Below are 20999 nucleotides of genomic sequence, written 5' to 3' on the forward strand. Positions count from 1 at the left end.
ATTATATTTGTTATTATTTCTCTATGGGAAGAAAATAAATGTTTAATTATTGTAACTTGAAGGAAAGAATGTCATTAGTATAGCTATTTTTATAGTTTCCATGTCTGCAGATAATATGCAATCTCTATTATCCCGAAATCTGCGTAAAAACGTGTATATTCCAAAATCTACGTAAAACAGTTGAGTTAAATAAAAAACGCGCAAGAGATGACCCAAGTACATTTAACTAAAACACATTGAAACATCAAAGTAATTTATTATCGAATCATTCTTCAGTTTTAAATTATTTAACTCAACATTGGATCTTTGGCATAAACTCGAATAAACATAAAACTTATCATTTGTGTCGTAAAAATATATCAATTTCCAAACCATTTTGCAACAGCTCAATAAATAATATTGCTTTTTATAGTCATTGAGCACAATTTGCTCGTTTATAAATTAACTGCCAATTCATGTCCTGAAGGATGCCTTTTCAACAGGCAACATGCTACACGCAGATGAAATTATCCCTTATTCTCTCTGTTTACTCGCATTCGCCATGCGCTGAAGGATGTCTCTCGAGCGGTCGGCACACTAAACACGGAGACAGTTATCTCTTATTCTCTCTGTTTACATTTCGTTTGACAGAACATACTCGATTAAGCTAGTACAGCACCATTCGAAATCTTGTACTGCGACTGAATGAACTCGAACGAAATACATAATGCCGCACTTTTTTCGAAACGAATGCAAAAACGTACGAATCGAGTGATTCGATTCGAGATGCGCAATGTCACCCCTGGTTATTTTGAGGTAGATTTGACAGGTTAACTATCCTTCAATAAAGCACCAGAAGCTTGGATCTTGCGATGCTGAAGACTTATCTTGGAAATCTTAGTTCGGTAACATGTTGCTGGGAATTAACCCTGACAAAATGTAATTTCTCTATGATCAACCCGGATATTCCTTCTTGATGCTAAATATCTAAAAGAATAACTTTGAAAGGATGAAGTTTCATTCAGATTTATAGGTTGATGATTTTTCCAGTGATAGTTATTACTCCTATAGGAAGCCTCCCGGTAACTGGCGTAACACTACTTCGGTGATTTGGTCTTCAACTTCATCTCAAGCCCAATCTAAGATTGTAGGAAAAAGGGCTGATATTCCTTTTTAAATTTTCATCCTGGATCAAGAATTTTTTTTAACCCGTGGATGGCTCGTCTTGACGGATCAAGAATCCTGCTGGAAATCAGAGCAGGGGATTTCTTAGAACCAAGATTAAAAGTTCATGTGGGAATTACAATGATCACTCTTTCAGGGATCTACTCTGATGGTATCAATCATATTCTCCAGCGTTGAGTTGACCGCGTTACTAAAGTGTTTTTTTTAACTTATCTTTATTTCAAGGCTCAAGCGCCATCAGGCATTACGGAGCCGTTATTTTATGGATTTTGCAATCATGGTTGTCATCTTAATGTATAATATTAGTCTTGGGGAGCCGAAAGACTCGCGGCTTGGTCGAGATTAAGGAGTACAAGAAAAAAAATATGGATGGGATGGGGCCTAGGTGGTGATGTTGTGGCACGTTCATTGCTGATTGACGAGGTGTAGACAGGACAGGGATAAACTGTAATGATACAAACAAACGATTTTTCGAGCGAAGCGGGTGGGAACAAGGTGGACATGGCCTTACAAGAGACAGGGGGTTCAGACAAAGACATTGATTCGTTTTAAGAAATTATACACAAGGACCATGATCTTGCTTGGTCTAGGTCAAGCTTACCCAACACATCTCTGAGGTCTTCCTTTTCTGGTTTACTAAAGTGTTTGTTCATTCGAATTCTTAACAACCTGAAGATGTTGGCCATTGCTGCGTCTAACTCCTTCTATTTCGGAGTGATTGGTATCATCGAGTGATAAGGCGAAGGACAAATCAGTGTCGTTGCCGCTAGAATTTCGCGGCATGGAAGTTTCGCATGCAGGTACTTCTGGAGATCACATGGATCTGCAAGAACCGGTGGGCAATAATTAGCAACAGAAGGAAGTAAACGCAAAAGCTTTGGGAAAATGAACTCAAAAGGATCGCCGAGAAGAAGAACGAATGGTGGCTAACATCTCAGGGATTCAGCGCGCCGTAGTTCACACTAACAACTCAAAAAGTGTAAACAAAACATCATTCCGGAACTAATTTTCTAGAATGGAGTAATTATTGTTGAAAATTGAATTTAAAAATTACTTTGGGATTAGTGGCTTTTCAGTCACACAAAAATTGAAACGACACGTTGGTTTGGTTTCTACGTTTCAGCCCTTGGTCTTGGCCTTCCTCATGGATCTACAATTATTGGAAAACTAGCAGAACGTAACCTGCGATGCTCGAGTTATGGCGTTTTTTGCGCGATCGTATTGGGTTTCCTGACCCCAATCACAATTTTCCAGCATCTATAACTAACTGTATGGGAGGTACTGTCAAGGTTCTATCACAAACGCCCGAATGACACTCGCCCGAATTCCATTCGCCCGAATGACAAACGCCCGAATTTTATTCGCCCGAATAGACCAAACGCCCGAAAAGACCAAACGCCCGAAAAGACCATTCGCCCGAATGGACCACTCGCCCGAAAAGACCATTCGCCTGAATGGATCATTCGCCCGAATAGACTATATGCCTGAATAAACTCTTCACCTTACTTGATGAAAAGATTTTTTGTGACTAGTAAAAAGAAATAGTATATTTTATTTGCTACTTATCTCATATTTTGTTGTAAACGTCTCTCACATGTATCTAAATATTCGTTTCGTTTATGTGTGAAATAATTAGAAAAATAACGATGTTAAGTACTTTCTTTTTCATAATATTTAAATAATGACTTGATTTCTATATATATGTATGCATAAAATGCTTTAATGTAGCTTCACACCTCGGGAATCCGGCCCGCATTTTTTTTTCCCAGGGCACAGGGACCAAAATCCGGCAGAACACTTTCCTGATGTGTAAAGCACCATTTAACATTGATTATAAATAAAATATTAAGCTCTTTTAGTGGAATGTATTCAACCGTTTAAGACGAATTAAGTACTTCCATTTAATTCCACCAGTTATTTTCATGGATATCTTTTGCAGATACGTATTTCTTAATTCATAACTGTGTGGTCGTCTTCAGTGTCTCGTACTTCTACTCATCACTGTTCTTGCAATCCATTCACATAGAAAAAAAGTCAGTCTCAATCGCTCAGCATTGTTGAGAGAATCAGATATTAAAATATGTTTTATGTTTGCTGGTCACCTACACCGGTCCACAAGCATCTTGAAATGAATCAAAATCTAATAATTAGAGCTGTCGCGAAAAATAACGTTGCAAGGGTATTTATTTACACCAATAATAAGGGAGCAACTAGGAATTCGCCCTTCTTTTCTTCATACATTGTTCTTTCTAAATGTATTGAAGACATGATTTCTTCCCTAAGTATTAAGGTTCAAGCAAAATTCGTTTTTAAGATAAGCAAAAACGAGATACGTCGTATAATATAACGCCGGTGACGACGTGATGTACCCTTATAACCATCAGAATGTGACGATATATATGTGCATTTCGACAGATGCTATATGACAACATTGGACGCAGAACCTTTCTTGCGATCGACTATCCATGGTAATGATGGGACGATCTTGCTATTTCCTTCAACACATCATTCAGTGTTGTAAGCACAAGCCAAGATTTGGATAATTGACGGAACATACTCAACTGCTCCACAACAATTTGCTCAAGTGTTCACAATTCACGGAACTGTAAGCGAAGGTCAATACCGTCGATTCGTTCCCTTGGTATTAATGCTAAAACACGGGAGCGTATGATACAGCCTTTTGTTCATTAATGGAACGAAATTTATCAATATACGTTAGATCCAGAGTATATACTATTGGATTTTAGGATTTGGGATTTTGGATTTTAGGATTTGGGATCAACCAAAGTTTTGTTTTTAGAAAACATTAGTGATCGGGATTACAATCGGCATACGGGAAGGATTACAAAATACAGACTTCAACTTGCCTATAAAAAGTTTGTTACCTTAGCACTTTTTTCATGTTAAGATATAACAAAGGCATTCAAGGAGGTTCGAAAATCTTGCCCGAAGAAACGTAATTTTTTTCTATGTAAGCAAGTATTATGTGAATGGAGTGTACCCGTTATACATAAATGACCCAAAGAACAGCCTATGACATAAAGAAGACAGAATTATGCCAGACAACCATTATGCCTAACGTACATTATCCTTAACGTCCGTAATGCGTAACGTCCATCATGACTAACGTACTTATGCCTAACGTAGTGGACTCATGTGAATGGTCGCCAATCAACGCACAAAAAGACCACTAGAGACCCACTTTTCTCCCCTTCACTATGGTCGGTCTATGAAAATACCCTAAACAGTATTCCTCGAACTTCCAATAACATAATAGGGAGGCACAATAAGTGGAATACGCTTTTGAAACGAGGAAGTCCTTCGTTTTACAGCGTTCCAAAACAGTTACAACTAGAAGAAAGAAATGCGACCACTGACCACAGGCTAAGAAGACATCTAAAATAGCAGAAAAGAATGAAAAACAAGACAAACTGGAACGTTCATATATTCCAGGTTATTGGCATATTTTTTTTTAAATATGATTAGAAAAAATAACATGTATAGAATCTGGAGATATATATGACCTATTCAAGCGAATGGTCCATTCGGGCGAACGGTCCATTCGGGCGAGTGGTCCATTCTGGGTGAATGGTCTTTTCGGGCGTTTGGTCTTTTCGGGCGAATGGAATTCGGGCGACTGTTACATTCGGGCGAATGGAATTCGGGCGAGTGTCATTCGGGCGTTTGTGATAGAATCACTGTCAATGTAGAAACATTCGAGCATCGATAGGCGAGATGCAGTGAACCATTTTTCTATATTTTTCGTTTTTTCAAAACCGAAACGGTTTTCGTATTTTAGGCAATTGTGTCAGGCCATTTGGCATTTGACCAAACGCCATTCTTCCTTCTTCTTTCTTCCTTCTTCATGCTTCCTTCTTCTTTCCTTTTTCTTTCTTCCTTCTTCCTTCTTCCTTCTTTCCTCCTTCTTGAATCTTCACCTTCCTTCTTCCTGCTTCCATCTTTCTTCTTCCATCTTCCTTCATCCTTTTTCCTTCTTCATTCTTCCTTCTTCTTTCTTCTTTCTTCCATTTTTCTTCTTCTTTCTCCCTTGTTCCTTCTTCCTCCTCCCTTCTTCCTTCTTATTTTTTACACCTTCTTCTTTTTCCTTCTTCCTTCTTCCTGATTCCTTATTTCTCATTTTCCCTTTTTCCTTTTTTCTTCTTCCTTCTTCCTGATTCCTTATTTCTTATTTTTTATTCCTTCTTTCTTTCTTCTTATTTTTTATTCCTTCTACTTTTTTTTCTTTTTCCTTCTTCCCTTCTGATTCTTCCTTCTTCCTCCTAGCTTCTTCAATCTGGCTTCTTCCTTCTTCCCTATTCCTTTTTCGTTTCTTTCTTCTTTCTTCTCCTCCTTCCTTCTTCTTTGTTTATTTATCATTCAGAGATGATCTTGCTTCGTGTTGCTTGCTACGCGCTATCGCAAATCGTTCCTCGCTCGGAATTCTCTTAGGAATTCCCCAAAGAATTCCCCAAAGAATTCTATTGAAATTCCTCGAATTCCTTGAATTCCTTTGAATTCCTTGAATTCCTAGGAATTCTTCAGGAATTCTTAGAATTTCCTAGAATTCCCCTAGCAGCACACATGTTCCACATAAGTTACTGCAACTTATATGGGACCGGATTCTGTCACAATCAAGTTGCTGGAACCATTTTTGTCTGATATGTGCTGCTCGCGCTAGGAATTCCCTTAGGAATTCTCCTTGGAATTCCCCTCTGAATTTCCCTCGGAATTACCCTTGGAATTCCCTTCTAAATTCCCCTTGGGACTTCTGAATTCCCCTCGGAATTCTCCCTTGGATTCCCCTTAGAATTCTCCTTGGAATTCCCCTTGGAATTCACCATGGAATTCCCTAAAACGCACCAAGCGCCATGATAAAATTACTCATTTTTATGCCGCATTTTTCATGCGACAGATCCAATTGATCACAAATCGTTCCGGATATCCCTCAACTCAAAAACTGAGAATCTCCTCGGAATTCCTCTCGGAATTTCCCTTGAATTTCTCGAATTCTCGAATTCTCCTGAATTTTCCTCGAATTTCTCGAATTTCTCAGAATTCCTCGAATTCTCCTAGAATTCCTCGAATTTCCCTTGAATTCCCCTAGAATTTTTTTAGAATTCTCCTAGAATTCCTCGAATTTTCCTTGAATTCTAGGAATTTCAGAATTTCCCAGAATTCCTCGAATTTCCCTTGGAATTCCCCTTGGAACTCCACTTGGAATTCTCCTTGAAATTCCACTTGGAATTCCCTTGGAAATCCACTTGGAATTCCCCTAGGAATTCCAATTGGAATTCCGCTCGGAATTTCACTTATATTCCTTTCGTAATTCCCTCTTGAATTCCTCGAATTCCTTGAATTTCTTGGAATTCCCCTCGAATTCCCTTGAAATCCCTGAAATTCCCTAGAATTCCTCTGAATTCTCCTAGGAATTCCCAAAGAATTTCCAAAGAATTCCCCTTGAATTCCTCGAATTCCCTCCTAGCAGCAATAATGTTCATAGGTTACTGCAACTTATATGGGACCGGATTCTGTCACAACTGTTGTTGAACCATTTTTATCTGATATGTGTGGCTCGCGCTAGTAATTCCCCTAGGAATTACCCTAGGAATTCCCTTAGGAATTCCCCTTGAAATTTCCTTCGGCATTCCCCTCGAAATTCCCTAAGAAATTCTCCTCGGCATTCCCTTCGGAATTCTTCTTGGAATTCCCATCTGAATTTCCCTTGGAATTCCCCTTGGATTCCCCTTAGAATTCTCCTTGGAATTCCCCTTGGAATTCACCATGGAGTTTCCTAAAACGCACCAAGCGCCATGAAAAAATTACTCATTTTCATGCCGCAGTTTTTATGCGACAGATCCAATTGATCACAAATCGTTCCGGATATCCCTCAGCTCAAAAACTGAGAATATCATAGACCTAAAGCGCGCATGGAACGACCGTTTTGAATATTTTCTGCAATTTTTCCTGAGTTTTTACTACAGTGCATGTAGTTTGGATCTCGAACTACCAACTGAGCAGTAAACATTCTTGGAAATCTGGAACACCGCTAAAAACGCCAAAGAGGTCGTTTTGCTCCGGGATGCATTTTACTCCAGTTTACATGCTGGAAATATTTTTCCAGGTCTTATTGCCGTAGTCTATAATACAAAAGACTTGAATGGTTTTGAAGCGACGAGCCTGTACTTCAAACGCCTAGATTTTTCTCAAAACATATGGGAGTTTGATCATTTTTTTCAAGATGCAATTAACAAAAATCTGCAGTTCTGTTATTAAGTGTCAGGAATATTGGATTTTCTTCTATATCGTCGGCAAGTTTAATAATTTATTCATTATTTCTTAATGAGTTAGACAGATTAAACGTTCTTGATTAAAAAAAATGTGTCCTTTCTGCAACCCATAGAACTTAGTGGAATCTAATTAGCACACCCTTGTTGACTTCACAGAAAAAAAATCTTCTTCATCCTATACAGCGTGGCAAACATTTGGCTAATTCGGTAGACACATTTTCAAACAACCGGCTGTCATTAAATCTATTAGATCAGATCCAAACATGGGAGAACCGGTGTTTGGTCGAACCGGATTAGCTGATTAGCATTCAGAGTCGAAGATGGCTCAACAGGATGGCGCCATGCCGTGTGGTGAACGAGTTATTGAGAGAAATGGGAAAGATAACCGTTGGTGAATACATCCGTGATTAGATTGGCAAGCTTCTTCCTAAATTAGAAATACATGTTTGCATTTGCTACATTGATGGGAGCTTGCTATAAAACTGGATTGTTGGATAATTCTTATAGATCAAACGTAATAAGCAATGGCATCTTCTGATTAACCTTAGAACATTATTTTATAGTGCACATAAATTTGCCGTTTATCGCGAAACTACTTCTCATCCCGATTGAACTTTATTCGTCATTAAACACAGTCGTTTAGGGCGTGCCAACGATAATTATGTAAGCCTTCCAGAAGGTTAACAGGACTCGCGAGAACCCAAGAGGAGATTAGATAGGTTTTGATGGTGTGCAACTTTGTACTCTTCCGCTTGTTTTTCTCAAGTCAACGAAGCAGCTTGGAGCCAATCGCTACGGAGGTGGGGAAGATGTACGCACCCAACGGGATCGTAATCAAATTAAGCGGACACGCCGCGGTGGTGGTGGCAGGGCCGTTTAATGGGAGAGCTCCGTTTTATGTGCTTTAATGACTTAAAGTGTGTTCTGCTAATCACGAGAAACTTCCCTTCATTCTTGTTTGTTTTAGCATTTTTCGATGCCTGTACACCCGTAGCTAAGGTTGATGCAAATATCATACCGCCGAGAACTATCGACCGGAATTTTAATTGGCTAAGCGAAACAAGCGGTTAATGAGGCTCACTTGTCGAGCTTACACTGGAATGCTTTCTTTGGAACTTTTGCATAGATTGTAACTTTCTCATAATGATCAATACAAAGTGATGATGCTTGTTTATAGCTTATTTTGTAAAAGGTGACTGAAATTGAGTCATTCGGTAATGTAAATGCAAACAAACTCAGAAATAAGCGAATGTATATACTTGTTGTCATACCGTTCAGATTAATACACTAACAAATTTTGTTCACACTATCAAAAATCCCTCTCAATCCCTCATAAATGCTCTCTGGTTTAGTCTACCAAGATTTACCAAGATCTATTAAACAAGCCACAACTCTGGGTGAACTAAGGTTCAATAATCGATATCTGCACAAAGTTCAACAGCGACTCGTTAAAATTCAATTTGATAAGTCGAAAACAACGGCTTTTGTAACACCATCGCCCGGTGAGGAGGATCATCCAACCGAGAAGACCGGACGGTCAGCTTGGCCAACGATCGCGATAACTTCCCAGCGGTGAACCCTATCAGCATTAACTTATCGAAATATCTTGAACAAGTTCATTATTCAATTCTCGCTTGGAACGTAACAATTTTCGTGCACTTCGTTTTGAACATTCTCGCTTTTTTGCGCTGCACCAACAGCTCGATGGCATCGAACCCAAAGGGCCCTACACGGATGACCGACCGTAGTCGCATCAAATTAGAATATCTCAAATCTGGCGGAAAAACTGGAAAGAAGGCCGATGCAGTGCGATCGAGTGATCGCCGCTGAGAAAGTGCGGCTGAAAGTGAGTTGGGGACTTGCATCATCGCGTTGAATTTGCAGCCTCCTCCAGAAGAAGGAGATGAGTAATGGGCTTCGTAACCGGAGGCGACAGCGGTGTTGAATGGTCACACTCCTCTGAAGGACCCCATGCTCGGGGCTACCGCGACGCAGACGTTCTAAATCGTGTGCGATGGTTAATTTATGAGGGGATCCCTTTCGGACCGGGGTGAGGAATGCTTTGTCGTCATCTTCACGCGATTATTTATGAGTCTACGGACGAACAACGGGCCGCCGGCGGCGCTGTTGGGAAGGGGAAGCGATGCAGAAAATTGAAATTTGCGCGAAAAAGAGGGATTGTTGACCTCGCTCACTGTTTGCGATCGGTGCGGATCGATAAAGGCGACGGTTTATGGGTTTCAGTTTGAGCACAAACAAAGAACTTCGAGGAATCCATTTCAGAGGCAGCCGTCTGCGTATTTCGTAATGTGTGATTTTATCAAGCTTCATTAGAAATACATATGAGATTATTATGAAATTTGATTTTGAATATAATTAAGGTTAAACAAGATTAATACTGAAGGTGATCCAAGACTAAAAGGAATTCAGTCTTAAGCCCCAAACTCAATTCAGCGGAACGGCGACGGAAACGGAAAATTTGACAGAAAATATATGGGCTCACTGTCAAATCTGCAATGAAACTAATATTACTGCATTCCTCATAGAGCAGGTCAATGAAGTAAATTATAAAAACGCAATCCAACCAACCATAGGCTGGATTTAGAGCTAATGACGTAAATCTCTATGTTCTAGAGCATCAAAAATAACCATGCTCTTACTTGTTTAGTGAACAAGTATTGACAGGTATGCCATTGACATTCATAGAAAGAAAATTTAAATATTAAATATTTACAATTTCATGAGATTGTTTCTCCCTGAACTAAAATCGTGCTTCAATGGCACTATCACCAATTTTGGGACCCCAGCATGCGTGAAATAATAAAATGATAGCTTATGGCATTGGTTTGTTTTGAAACCTGTGTCTTTGAAAAACGCGAGTGCTTTTTGTTTTGGATTCCGAGAGGCCTGTCCTTAAAGGTCAAAGGCATACTTTGATCCATGAAACCAAACTGAATACGCCTTCAACAATTGTTCCATTCCAGGACATCTAAGAATTTCTTGGAGTTAAGACCTTTAGGTCAACAAGCGTAAGCGTAACCAAAGGGGTGTTATCGCCCTCGTTTTTTTAAATGGTTAATGTCCTATTTGGGACTGCAACACGCTGGGTTGACATCAAGGATAGAGCGTCAAATACAGCCTCTGGTCTTCACAAGTTCTTATCTCACGTTTCCACGATGGGTTGATCGATGGCAAAAGACCGTCAGCTAAGGGCTGCGTACTTAACTGGTAGTGCAGCCTTAGTACTGTTGTCTTTCTGCCAAGGTACTTCTGGAGTTTCCATCCACTGAGAGGTGCGGCTCAAACAGCATCTACCTGGTATTCAGCGGCTGATTAACTCATCCGTTACCAACCTCCCAACAACCTCCTATGGGGCCCTCCTTAGCCGTGTAAAAGGGTAAGATGCGTGCGGCTACAAAGCAAGACCATCGCAAGAGGGTGGCTGTCTCGATTCTCTCATGCTGCTCTAGACATATTTTCGATTGGAAATTGTCTCGACTTCCTCGGGCATACAAAGGGTATCACCGTGTTTTAGCCTCCATGATATACATGAATGCAGAATGGTAACTTGGCTTAGAAACCTCGCAGTTAATAAACTGTGGAAGTGCTGAAAGAACACTAAGCTGCGAGGCGGCAATGCCCCAGTGGGGGATGTAATGCCAATGAAGAAGAAGAGTTACCAACCTCCCTATTTGAAAACGAAGATACATTTTTTTAGGCTGCAACATACACATGTTTTTAATCTGTTTCTCCCTCCTAGATTATATTTCTGTCTTGTTCATTCCTTTTCTATTTATAAAAATGAGTTTTCATTTCCTTTGAGGCAATATAACTCACAAACGGATGGACCGATTCGCAAGATTTTCTCACTAATCGATCTGTCTTATTCTGCTGTGTATACACAGCTGCTGTTTATATACACAAAAATTTGGTGCATTTGACGGGGAAAGTTGGGAAATTGTCAAAAATGCAACGTTTTCATGAGTTCTGCAGAAACTCGAATCTAAAATTGATCTAGAGCAAAGCGGTTCCCAACCTTTTTCTTGAGAGGCACTCTTGGAGCTTTTGGCAATTAGGTACCCTCATATTTTTTCTGTGAATGAAAATAAAAGCTGCAACTTATAACAGATGTGGAAAATGGACATTAAAACTGAACGAGATATATGGCTTCCAGGGAAGGTGGCTTAAATTTTCTATTGATCCAGTGTGAAACTTCCCAATGCAAATTTTAGTTTAGCTTCCTACAGAAGACCTGAAGGTTCCGTCTGAAATCAGGTATTTTGAAAGTGCTTGGAAAAAAAGGCTTTCTGAGCTGCTTGGAAAAAGGCTTGAGTTGCTTGGAAAGAGATTCGAGAAGCGTAGAAATAGGGCTACACAGCTTCATAACAGGAATTTTAAGTGACTGTTGAGGGCTTCCATTTCATCTCTTAAAGAGAGCTTCTGAAGTCACTCTTGCAAGGAGGCTTCCGGGCCTTTAAAAGGAGGCTTCTGAGCCACTTGGAAGGAGGAGGCTTCCGTGGCCTCTTGAAAGGGATAAGCCTCCGGAATTCCTCTTTAGCATAAGCCTTCTGGTCTCTTGAAAGGAGGCTTCATGGCCTCTTGAAAAGGGAGGGGCTTCTGGGCCTCTTGAAAGTGGGAGGCTTCTGGGCCTTTTGAAAGGAGGCTTCCCCAGGCCTCTTGGAAAGGTGGGGAGGCTTCTGGCCTCTGGAAGAAGGGTTCCAAGCCATTTGAAAGGAAGCTTCCAATCATCTTAAAGAGAGGGTTCCAAGCCATTGGAAAGGAAGCTTCCAAGCATCTTAAAGAGAGGGTTCCGTGCCACTTGAAAAGAGGCGTCCAAGCCTCCAAGAAAGGAGTTCCCTTAAGCAGAAGGCTTCTGGAACTGCTTGCAAGAAGTTAAAGAAGCTGCTTGCTGGAGAAGCGTAGAAGTGAGACTAACAATCCTCATGCAATAAAGCAACCGACTTTTTTGAAAAAAAGCCTTCATGCTCTCCCCACATGGGTGGCTTGTAGTAATCTTTTATATTTCTAGGATTTTAGATCAGATAGTATTCCTCACATATCATGCATTATTTTTGTTTCTGATCAAGCTAGAAGATTTTTAAAATTTATTCATTCGACGTTTTATCCTGTTGATCTTTTGTCCCGCAGCCCTTCATGCACTGTGCTGGTTGTAAACAGCAGGATTCAATTGGATTTGATGTACTGATCGCCATTCATATTATTAACGCATTTGCCTGTGTACACGCGGCAGCTCCCTCATTATGGAAACGACGCACCGCGCTTCTTTTAAGGCCGCCAGTATACCTGGTTCTTATGGCGTGAAATCAACATTGCGGCGTTTCCTGAAGCGCGTTATTGTTCCTTTAGAAATGTGTTACGCCGCGTGCGGGAATTCAGTGCAACAAGCGCTTTTTGAAACATTACAAATAGCCAGTGGTGTATCGTATTGATAGAAATCCTACAATATAGTACAAGAGAAAAGTTTTGAAATAAAAAATACAATCGCATTGTCGTAACCCTATCAATAATAATAAAAACTCTAGGATTAATCCAACGAAGGCGATGATGGTGCCTCTCCTGACCTCTGCAAAATGTGTGCGCTTGAAAAAAGATGAGCTAGTATTAGGAGTAAAAAAGACAAATTTCTTTATTCATTCTAAGGAAAATCAGATTATTTAGAGATAGATATTGTAGATCCAGTTGAAAACCGAAAATCATATTTTGTTCCATTTTGATAGCACTGGTACCGCGAGAGGTGCCCGACCGCGACAATAAAGGCGTGCACCACCTGCGATGCAGTTGGGTACATCCGGAAATGCGAGAAAATGCAAGACTTCGCAGAACTTTCGGTCTGAGTTTTCATTTTGATCTACAATATGCTAATACAGAATTTCTAAACATTTTTGTTTCCTTTCCAATCTTTTGACGTACATAACTTTGTTTTGCAATTCAATGTATATTTTGCGATATCAATTTTGGATGTTAGTTGGGAACTGAAGTCTGACTACACAAAAAGAAAAACGAAATGTCATTCCATCACGCGAGCGGAGGGCAACATTTGTTATGCCATAAATCTCATGAACCGTCTTTCTGCCAACCCCAGTATGAAGTGGGAGAGACAGAGAGACATCATCTCAGTTCGTCGAGCTGGAATCTCGACTGCATATATAACACTATGGGTCTCCAGGCCTCTGGTAAAAGTTTACTTTGGAGGAACATACAGCTTTTTCTGCATGTGTATGCGCTTAAAGTTGAGTTTCGGCTACAACCTGATCCCATAGTCCGATCTAGCCAATTTTCAATAGGAAACGCTGGGACAGGGACTTCTGCGTCGAATGCAACTTCTGTTTCTGTGTGAATTCGATTTGGTTAGGTGGTCCGAAAAAGGAGTGATACTTTTGGTGGTATTTTACAAAAAAGGTATTTGGCTGCTAACTCCAATCCCACAGTCCGACCCATCCAATTTCTCAATAGGGAAACAACAGGATTTGAGGTCGAATGCAAACACAGTTGCGAGCAAATCGGTTGAGAATAAGTGCTTGAAAAATGAGTGACATTTCTTTACGCAATATTTGCATGGGAATTTGCATTTTGGCCATAACCCTGATCCGATAGTCCGATCTGGCCACCTCTAAAATAAGTTAGTTATTAGACAGGATTCTGCGGTCAGAACAGTAACTTGTTGGTGAAAGTAAATTGGTTGAGGATAAAATGTCCGAAAATGAGCAGACATTTTTTACGCGATTTTTTGTGCGAATTTGCATTTTGGCCATAACTTTCGATCCCGATAGTCCAATCTATTCCACTTCAAATAGGAAACAATGGGGACAGGACTTTCAGCGTCGAATATGTCTCGGTTATGAGCAAATTGGTTGAGGATAAGTGCCCGGAAAATTAGTGACATTTTTTACATGATTTTTCTGCATGGATTTTAGGTATTATTGCCATAACTTTTGGATCCCAATAGTCCGATCGGGCCAATACTCAAACAGGGAAAAACAATGGGGACAGGGATTCTTATGTCGAATGCAACTTGTTGCGAGCAAAACTGGTTGAGGATAAGTGCCCGAAAAATGAGTGACACATTTTTACATGATTTTCAGGTATGATTTTGTGTTTTAATATACAACTTTTGATCCCAATAGTCCGGATCTGGCCAAATTTCAAATAGAAATAAATGGAACAGGGATTCTGCGTCGAATGCAACCTGTTAAGGAGTTTTTAGGACAGGCAAGCGAAAAATGAAATCACATTTTTACGCAAATTTTTTCTGTACATTTTGGTATTTTACTATAACTTTTGATCCCATAGTCCGATCTGGCCACTTTCAAATAGGGAAACAATGGGACAGGACCTGCGTACGAATGCAACCTGTTGCGAGCAAAACCGGTGAGGATAAGGGGCCGGAAAAAGAGGGACATTTTTTTCGCGATTTTTTCGTAAAGGACGTGTTTAATACTATAAACTTTTGGATCCCATAGTCCGATCAATAATTTCAAATAGGGAAACAATGGGACAGGGATTCTATAACGAATGTGTAAATTTGTTGGTGAGTAATCGGTATGAGGAGGAAAGTATCTGAAAAATGAGTGACATTTTGTTGAGTATGTTTTGGTGCACACACACACACACATACACACACACATACACATGCACACACACACACATTAATACATATCACACAGACAGACATCAATTCGATCTGTCGAACTGAGTCGATTGGTACATAACACTATGGGTCTCCGGGCCTTCTATAAAAAGTTTGTTTCTTGATGATCATATAGCCTCACCGTACAATTTAGTATACGAGAAAAGGCCAATTGTAACATATTCTACATTACGCATTTTTGTTCGAGGGTAACTCCATGGGGCAGTGAAAATACCCAGATGCTACAAAAATTTGGATAGAACTACTGGATCTAGGAGTACCACGCTGCAAATCACAAACAAAACGATTGACACTTTGACCAAGAGAAAAAAAAAAACAAACCCGAGCGAGATCGGGCATTTTATTTTATTTCTGTATATATTCATTCATCCAAAACAACCAAGTTACCAACGAAAAATTACCTGATTTTTCCGCACAAGCTTCTGCTTAGTAGACGACTGGATTGTAAATGGTAATGGACATCCCCAACCCCATAAATTGAGGACATCCCACCGATGCACGTAATGTTTAATTAAACCTGAAATGGAAAATGACGCATACAACCATGCCAAATTTGTTCATAGAAATTTATCATTCAAAAATGCGGCCCAGTATTTCGGATTGCAGACGTTCCTCCAGAACCCACATGGGATCACCACAGAGTTAGGGAGGAACACCATCATGCATCACACCAAACTTCATGATTTCATAAATTATGACAATCTATGGTAGTTTTATACTCTCTGGGCCATATTTGAACCGATTTTCGTTGAGACAAAAACAAGCAATTTTCAGGCCGAAGGAGAATCTTTTTTCAAAGTCTGTTGCGAGAAACATCTTGATCTTGTTACTTTTTTTCTTGAAATGTTTGAAAGATAAACCAAAATCAGCCCAATTTCTACTGGAAATTCTTTTTCTTTGTTTCATTCTATCGCGAAAATTTTGTGGGTAAATGCAAAATCTACTAATTACAGTTAAGGGACCGTAACAGGGACTCAAACCCAGAACACCAAATGAAAAATGGCAATTGGCCTGCACCTACTTCTATAGATTACCGAAAAGTAAAGATGGAAATGAGAAAACAAGCAAAATCAAAGCTTCCATTTGAAACAGAAGGTGAATATTGTAAGAGAATTCTCGTTAACTTTTTCGTGGATCTAAGTAATATTTTTTCATGAAATAATTAGAATAGCGCAATCAACAGAACAACTTGAAAACTTTTGATTGGTAGCACCCAACCACTTCGCGAAAAAAAAATACATTTAGGGCCCTTTATTGCCAAAGTTAAAGCGAGAATTTTCTTCGTCGACTTGGCTGGTCTTTTAAATAAAAGGGACAAGTAGGGGATTTCTTAGCAGTTTATCACCTCTGAATGCAAGTTCATATTGACAAAACAGAATGCATGTGTCTGCAATTATTTCTCTATCGTTCCGAGGGGGTGACAAGCCACAAAGAAATCAGCTTCTTTGTCAGTTTTATTTAACAGAGGGAAGTTAGATGAAGAGAATCCTCTTATGGCGACATTCATTCCCTATTCCAGATAGAAATAAATTACATCTTTTCATAACTGCCAGTGAAGGAGAAAACAATTATCTCTCATCATTCTTTTTTTCTCTTTCTTCCGCAAAATGATTTCATCGGCGAAACTATGCGTGATCATCTCTATTTCGTGAGAATCTGGGGACATTACATCCTAATACATCCCTATAGAACTGAAAATTGATTAGAATCCACTACCTCATATTGGCAGTAAAATTCGACCGAAGGTTGTCAACTGTGTCGAACGAAACATCACAGTGAACGATGCGTTACAATATCCAGTAAATGTCGACGACAGGAGTATCAGCTGAGAATCGCCAGAACGGATAAGTGCAATCGACGTTAGCGACGACATCAATGATCTATGGGAGTCGATCCATGGAGCGGTGAACACGACACGACAGCACGAGAAGTGATAGACATCTGCACAGAGAAGCGAATCAGAATGCGTTAGTTCAAATGTGGAGGCCTGGGGATGTTGATTGGTATTTAGGTGGAGCAAGCTGCCAGGGAAGCTGGACTTAACCGCTGTTGACAGTTTTTGGCATAAGGCTGGTGCCGAAGTATTCTCCGGGGAATTTCCAGAGAATTGTTAGTTGAAATCAAATGGTCCAAATTTGTTTGTCAATTGACCGAACAAGCCCTAGTCTGGAAGCCCATTCTTAATGATGTCATTTTGGCAACGGGTACAAGTGTGGTTTTGAAATTGAGATATTGCCGAAAATGGTTTTCACGGAAATGAGCAATTTGGTCGAAACAAGCTTAGCTTGAATAGGTTATTTATTAGAAAATGTTGTTTGAATTGAAATGGTCGTTCATCAGAAACAGCCATTTGACCTAAAATGTCATCTTGCTGAAATGGACATACGACCGGTAGTGTAGCCTCATTGAACTGGTCATTCTTCCAGTCAAAATCGTTTGACTGTAGGTATTATTTAATAAATTAGTTCGATGGGTTTCAGCCATACACATCTAGCCTTATTTACTGACCTCAGCGTACCTTTCACCTGGTTTCCAAAAAATAGATCTCAGTACTCTTTTAACCGAATTTCAGTGATTCCTTTACCGAAGTTTCGTTACAATTTTACCGAAATTCGGCAAAGTTGACTTTTTACTGAGATCTCGGTAACGATGACTCGGTAAAGTTTAAATTTTACAGAGATTTGTCTAAACTTTTGCCGAGATCCCATTGTTGGATTATCAGCAATCGTAAAATTTCAAATTCAAATTGTGGTAAGGGTCTATTTAGGTATCGACATTTTTGGCCGTATGACTCCTCGTTCGGCGAAGTGTCCTTTTCTGCCAAACGTCATTTTCGGCCAAATGACCTGTTCGAGCAAACCACTTTTCAATCAAATCACCAGTTCGGCCACAGGTCTTTTCTGCCCTATGTCGCATCCTGCCGAATGACAAACAACGTATTGTCTAGTTGAAAGTTACTATTTAGTCGAGCAAACCATTATGCACTCTATAGACAGGGCGTGATAACTCCTACAATAAAGTCGGATTTATGAAGCCGTGTCCATTCTACAAATCTTATTTACTAAAACCAACCTTTTGGTACATTTTAAATTCCCATTCCACTAAATCCGGTTCTGCCTACATAACAAGACCACTTAAAGGTCCCGTTTGGGGAAAATCCAACAGAGTTCGAGTAACAACCTCCATATAGCTTTTTTATAAACTGAATATTTTTCGGATGCTTAATTTGCCCAATCATTACAAGTGCTTTACTGTTGGATATCCACAAGTACTCGGATTCGGATTTTTTCGCAAACGGGACCTCCAAGTGGTCTTGTTGTGTAGGGGTTATCACGCCTATTTAGAGAGTAGGATGATGAGGGTTCGAGTCCCTCCAAAACACGTGGATTCTTTTTCGCAAATTTCATATCACTCTGTCCATTTTAAACGTGTGTAGAATAGGGCATATGCACAAACAAGATATTTAAGATGATGTTTGTTCTTTGATGTTTGATGTTTGTTTACCTCTGCGTCTTTACAAATACCATAGGAAGGATAATCAGTTAGTAAGTAGCACAATTCCTTCGGATCTATAATCCACTCTGACAAGATGATGAAGGATACAACTTTTTTTACAAAAATGATTTTAACGAACGACCCTACGCAATAAAAGTAATACGAACGAAATATCTATAATAATTGAACTATAAACGATCAAACGTACAATCAATTATTTATTTCCCTCAACCGCACCAAGCACAGCGATACCATATCGTGCAAAGGTTCTAAGAACCAAGCATGAACATGATCAAACGCGCACCCTACACTTTACATGAACCATCAAAATGACAGGCAAATAATTGACATTATTCCTCCAAGCACCAACTAACCACCACCTCTGACAGTCCCCAAGCATATGGAAACCAAGGTTTTCAGTTAAATAGACATATGGTCGAAAAAGTTGTTTGGGCGAAAATGCCATTTGGCCAAAATTGTTGATTGGTAGAATGAACGACATTTTTAATAAGTATTATCCATTCAGCAAAAGACACTTTTATTCAAATGACTCGTTCTGCCAAACGACCAATTCGGCTAAACGAGTGTTTTCATCAAATGAACCAATTTCAATAAACGGGACATTCATCCGGCTAAACTTTCATTTTCGGCTTCAATGGACAGTGTGCAGACAGTAACAAAGTTAATCAGTGCGCGTTTTTTCATTTTACGAACAATCAGAACGATCAAGCACGCGGTTCAGAACAAAATAAATTCTGCCTGAATAAAAAAAATAGTCGCCACCAAGCAAGGACTTCCTCATAGACTACCCTATCATCTAACCAAATATCCCTTTCCCATGGCACCTGAGGAGATGCAGAGGACCCCTCGGTCTCTTGTAAGAATGAAAGTTGGATCAACAGTTCCTCCCCCAAATTAAATTGACTGTGAGGGACGTCTTGGCTAACGAGCTGTCACAAATGTTATAGATAGAAGAAAGCAACTGATGGAAATTCTGATTGGATGTAGGAAATAAACCTTTAGTCAGTTTCCAATTCTAGGCAGTCACCGCTAGAATAGTCATGTTGAAGGTTTAGGACAGAAACAAATGGTATGGCAGTCCATTTCCAGATTCTTATGATTGCTAGAACATGAGAAATACAGAGAAAGATACAAAGTAGGAGAACAATTAGACCTGGGACTGAACCCACGACTCCCTGTAGTATGAGGCAGAAACATAGCCACATGACCGTACCATTGCTAGGCTGTAATTTGGCCGAAATGGACATAAGGTCGAAAAAGTACCTAAGCGAAATACCATAACAAAATGGAAATTGATTAATATTTATGGTCGACATTTTCGGCAAAATCAGGTAGAAATTCCAAAGAATTTCCAATACTTAGAAATATAAAAAAATGTCATCAAAATAACGGAAAATTTTCTGTGAAACTTCCGAAAAATTTTCATGGAAATTCTGAGCAATTTCCTGTTGAAACCCTAAAGAGCTTCCTGTGGAATTTTTATAGATTTTTTCTTGGAAATTCTAAAGAATTTCTCGTAAAAATTTCGAATAGTTTTCCCGCAAAACTCCTAACAGTTTCCCGCGCATATTCCGAGGAATTTTCCTTAAAAATTCTAAAAAAAATTATTTATACATTCGGAGTTATTTTTCTTGGGATTTTCGAGTAATTTACATTGAAACTTCTAAAGGAATTTCTATAGAAAATTTTAAAGAATTTCCCGTGGAAATCATGGAAACCAAATCCAAATGAATATTTAAAAGAAATTGAGTCAAATTTCCTGGTTCAGGGTGGCTGGTAAGGGTGACGGATGAGATTTCGACATCATTTGTAACCTCAGTTGAATTGAAGCAGGGCGATGCACTCTCAAAGTAACTGTCCAATACAGCGCTCAAGGGAGAGAGAGCTGGTGGGCGAAAATCGGTACGATTATCACAAGATCCCATATGTTCCTGGGCTTTGCGGACTATATCGATATTATCGGGATTGAAAGCCGCACAGTGGCGAAAACTCGGACAAAACCTCAAAATTTATTTATAGCTTTTTTGTGAAGTTCGTATTTTTTAAAATTTTTACTCATACATCAAACAAGCTTATTCCAACATTTGATTATTGTAGCTTGCAAATTTAATTGTTGGTGACTTGTTGAAGTTGATGATATAAAGCGTCTCCGTTACAAATATGCATGACAACACTTTTTTTTTTGGGAAAGATTCGAAACGATCTGTTAATAAGTAGTCAAATCTATTTATCGTCAACTTTCCGGTGGATAGTGTGGTGAATTGCGCTTAGCTGCAGCAAAGCTGGAAATTCTTTTCTTCAATTTTATAATTAGGACGCTGTCACTCTTCTGTCGAACCTCAACACGAGTTCAGCGATCCAAA

General features: G+C 39.5%; 1 protein-coding gene across 1 annotated transcript in view; it reads right to left on the minus strand.

Moving 5' to 3' along the window:
- LOC134212048 (uncharacterized) overlaps positions 1 to 20999 on the minus strand; it is a 472480-nt gene that overhangs the window by 205264 nt on the left and 246217 nt on the right.

This window comes from Armigeres subalbatus, chromosome 2 (assembly GCF_024139115.2).
Source record: "Armigeres subalbatus isolate Guangzhou_Male chromosome 2, GZ_Asu_2, whole genome shotgun sequence".
In the NCBI taxonomy this organism is placed as follows: Eukaryota; Metazoa; Arthropoda; class Insecta; order Diptera; family Culicidae; genus Armigeres; species Armigeres subalbatus.